Source organism: Hyposmocoma kahamanoa, unplaced genomic scaffold (assembly GCF_003589595.1).
Source record: "Hyposmocoma kahamanoa isolate Upper Pololo Valley unplaced genomic scaffold, ASM358959v1 80, whole genome shotgun sequence".
Taxonomy (NCBI): domain Eukaryota; kingdom Metazoa; phylum Arthropoda; class Insecta; order Lepidoptera; family Cosmopterigidae; genus Hyposmocoma; species Hyposmocoma kahamanoa.
Window position 1 is genome coordinate 8,966,925 of NW_020654051.1, and position 5,054 is coordinate 8,971,978.

The window sequence follows — 5,054 nt, forward strand, 5'->3', positions numbered from 1 at the left end:
CTCTGAAAGATTTCATACTGTTCCACATATCTATTAAATATTGCTCTGGCGAGTTTTTACGTTATCCTAGCGACATTTTGTTTTATGGAATTAAAGTTCAATTACGAACAATAGACTATTTCTTCGGTCATTAATTGCCATACAAATTATATGGCAATTAATGAGTTCTTGCAATAAGCCGACGATTTGGTCTTTCAGTGTACAGCTTTAGTAGAAATAACAACACCAAACCTGCTGTAGTTTGCTGCACCGTATACTATTGGAATAGAGTAATGTTGAAGAGCTGTCAACAACTTTTCCGTAGCATAATCCACGCTGAATGAGTTCTCAAATGCCAAATAAAAGTAATAATCTCTCTCAATCATTGCAAAGCACTCTTTTTGTTCTCTTCCACAAGTCATATCTCCACATTTGCCATAAATATCTAACTGCAGCCCATATCTCTTCAATTCATTCTTTAAACGTCGCGCAACTATGTCCCTGTCATTAATAGCATAACAATTCGAAACAAACCAAGCCGCTGCTTTCGTCTTTTTGGCTAATCTTGCCTTAATATAATCATCTACTGCCGACATCTTGTTGACATCCATCCAGTGCATTTCTTTTTTTGGTCCAATTTTTTCATATCGGTTATTAGTAATGATGATGTAGTTAAAAGGTATATCTGATTCCAATTTATACGTCCAAGTACGATTGAAGAAATTGTTAAACGAGGGTAGGCATATTGGATAGTTATCTGAAGATTCTGTACTGACAAATGTATATATTTGGTACGGAGATCGCTGTGAGGGAAAAGTCCAATAACTTCTGTGGATCTCAGGGCTGTTGAACAATACCACATCAAAATCTTTTACATCTCGAAAGTATAATCTATCATCAGTCATAAAGCAATTTTGTACTGGGCAGTTTCTTTTTATGAAACCTTCTTGTCCCCTTCCCATAAACACAAAAGGCACTGCATTAGATGTTGTCCACTGCAGTACATATTTCAAATCTTCTCTTTTTGTTGAATACTTATGAAATACATTGATGTATTTCAAGTATTGGGATACTTGATGGCTACTGTCATAGTATACAAATGTATATACATTCCACGTGTATAAAACGAAGACAATAAGTATCAACACAAGAGTGCGATGTCGGCTTATAAACATATGCTTGTAAGCGGCAGTACGGATCATAAGTAATTTCTTTAAAACATTACGCAGTTGCATCATTTTTTATACGAAACACTACACAAAATACAGTCACTCGAAAAATTTAAATTCATTGAAACAGTAATTTATTATTGAGTTTTAGCATCGCATTAGCTTTTAACTATGAAACAAGATGGGTAGTAGTAGCTTTGAAAGAAAAACTTTATAACACAGACTTCAAAACTTACGCGGCTATGACTTATAGCTACTAACTGCATAAATCACATATTATCTACTACGCGACTTCACTACATATCAGAGGCGAGGACTGATAACAAAAAAAAATATTATTATCTTATCTTTCTTTACATATTATAGGTGATCAATAAGTTTAGGATTCAGTATCAAATAAAATTAAAGAATAAATTAAAAATAAACACCAAAACAATATTCAACTGTTTTAAATGATAAAATTTCTAAACATAATAATAAACCTTTATTGAGATCAATGTTTGGAATGAGGAGGGCATTTAGTTTGTTATAAAAATCTTTTTCATCCTTGTTGCTTGGAATCTTGTTACAAATCGACCTGCACTACGGACTGTTTTTGAGTATAGAAAGATTGAGCAAGGGAAGTACTTGTTTATGCTGCACCCATAGGCAGGGACTGCTTAAAGATATTTATTATCGTCTTATCTTAATTTTTGGCAGTAATCGATCATTTTATTTTATTATTTTTTAACACATGTTTTTAAGAAAGTGGCACACCTTCGTATGAATTTTAACCCAATTTAAATCCTTATGACTCTGCTCTAAAGACATATATAAAAATAGACGCAGCAAGGGTACGTACTTCGCGTGCCCAATGTAAGGTACAGACACTTAGTTACCGCCGCTACGCTTCAGAACGCGCTCGACAGTTATCTAACACCAGTCGAAAACGCGAAAAATGCCTAAGTGTGCCATTAAAACTGCAAAAGCTCCATCGCTGTGGGTAAACGAGTAAACAGGGACATTTCTCTCTACCGATAAGTGATTTTGTAATCAGAAGGTACATAATTTATTTTAAAAACAATTATTTTCATTTTATATGAATTTCGAGAAAACAAATATGCAAGCGGGTGCCTCATGAAGGCTGCTTTTACTTGTTGCGACATATTTGTGATTCTTTGTTAATAGGTACGCCACGAATATCGAACGAGCGCACTTTTGAATAATGCATTCAGTTTCGTGGTACGGCCGCTTGTACGTTTTTTGGCCAAATTTAACATTTAGTGATGTATACGTTAGGTCACACTGTTCGATTCTAATCGATTTTGAAAACAAAGGGGCGATAATTATTATGATCTTAGCAATATATTAAAAATATTCTATAACTTTTTACAATAACGTTTCATTTATTTTTTCAGTTTTGTAGTATCTATTATCAGTAGTATCTGTAATTTCTGCAGCACGTTGCCTCGAATGTCCGAATATAGTGAGCAAATAATTACATACATCGCCGGATGTGTAGTACGAGTAATACAAAAAAATATAAAATGCGAAGAATGTAACAGTCCGCTGTCTTTACAAAAACCTGGATTTGTCATGCGCATGAGTTCGTTACTTTCAAGGACGAAGGTGGTCTAGTTTGTTCTACCGTAGATGCTATATACAGTGGTGGTCATAAAATTAAGAACGCTTCATAATACGGCATCATTTTGATATACAAATGTTCATAATAAACATAATAACCCTTACTGGAAAATATTGACTATAGTGCTCGCTAGTATACATTCGGGGCTAACAAAATCTAAAATTAAATAAATAAATAATATTTCAAAATACTGTTAAAATTAGAATCATTTTAATTTTATTTAAACTCTAATAGGATGGAGGCTAGACAAACAATTAAAAACGAGGTAGAGACTTGACTGTAGTATTCACAATATTTTAATAATTTGAGAAGAGGTATATTTTAAATAATTAAACAAAATTTTCTTAATAATATAATAATAAATAAAAAAAGGAATTTAATGTTTGGTAGCCTCTCCTTGACTGTGGATAACAGCATGGCAGCGACGCGGCATTTACTCTATTAACTTTTTGCAGTTTTCAAGTGAAACAGAGTTCCATTCTTCTAAAAACGCATCGTACAATTCGTTCACGTTAATACACCGTCTGTTTGCTAATTTCTTTTCTGTCTTGACACCAAAAATGCTCTATTGGATTAAGATCTGGCTGTTTGGTGGCCAGTCCAACACAGTAACCAGGTGGCTGTCGAGAAATCTTCGAACAGAGTAGGCTGCATGTTTTGGGACATTGTCATGCTGGAATGTTCAAATTATCGGAAGATTTTCATCAGCGTACGGTAGCATACATTCTTCAAGGACGTGTTTGCATTGGTATTGGTCCATATTATATGTACAGTATCAGCCTAGTAGACCCTACGCCATAACCAGAAAAGTAACCTCAAATCTTAATGTTTCTATAAATAATTGCATAAAACGTTTTTAAACCAACAATGCCGCGCAAAAGACACGAAAATAGTAATGAAGAATTATCGCATTCCTTTTTCAAAATAGTAAAAATGCTAAAATTATATTTTAGTTCTTAATTATTTGTCCAGCCAGTGCTCCGCAAGTGACTGAGTGAATGTGTTTTAATAAATAAATAATATATAGGTACCTTTATTTAAACAAGATTATTACGCTAAATAAAATATCTCAATCCAGATAATATTGTTTAACACCATCAGAGCATATTTTTAAATTAATTCTACACTTAATGATTATTGCAAAATAATAATGGCTTTGTGTCATTAATCGTTCTTAATTCTATGACCACCACCGTAAATATGCAGAGTAGCAGTGTTACAAATCCGAGAAATGATAAACAAATCACAAAAATTTCACACTACGCCGTCATTAACATAAACCTCTTTTGATTAATAAGATTTTACGATATTTTGTCAGCAGTAACGTTTTCAGGTGTCTTGCAGTAAATTTAATTAAGGCAGTCGCAAGTTCATGTTATCGGACATTTTCATTATTTAAATTAATCGATAAGATCTTCTATTACAAAAAATTGTTATATAATAAACTCATTTTATTGGAAGGACAATAATTTTAATATTTGAAGTCGATTAAAAACTAAAGTGAATTTTTTAAGTAATCAACATTTTTTAAAAACAAGTTTTAGTATTTTTCTACTATATTAATATTTCACGACTACTTGTAATCAACAAACAGTTGAACAAACATTATTCTATTTAGAATTCGATTTATTAAAGGGAATACGCGGATTCCGTTCAATCAATGATTTAGATCGGAACGAGGCATCACTAAATAGTACTTGTGACGTCATAGTGGGTACAAAAAATGTGGCACGCTTGGTTTTCATACAAATTGCTGTACTTGCGGAGTCTATAGGCGAGACATTATGTCTGTGCTCTGATCTGACAAAAATAAAACTGGTTTTTAAAATGATCTTATCACTCTAACAAGTAAAATAAAAATGGACCCTCCACCTTTTATCTGAGATAACTGTATCTACAATTTTATCTGTGATGCGACAAAAATATAAAACGAAAAAGAACTATAAAGTTACTATGTGGAAAACGGGCTGTTACTAATACGTTATTCGCTTTGAAAGGAACAGATACCCAGGTCTCAATTAAATCAGAACTTGCTGCTAATTAAGAAATTCTTTAAGAAAAATTTTAAGTAGAAAGATAAAATCACAGTTATACTTTTAAGAGTCAGCAAAGATATTGTAATAATAGAGATATATTTTTGTAACTATATCAGAACGTTGTAAATACACATTCTTTAACAATAAATATTCTAGCAGTTTGTACCCTTGTTAGATTACATTTATGTGCTATATGGGAGTACATCCCTGCTATCGGAGCGGTACCATAGGTTTATATGCAGGTGT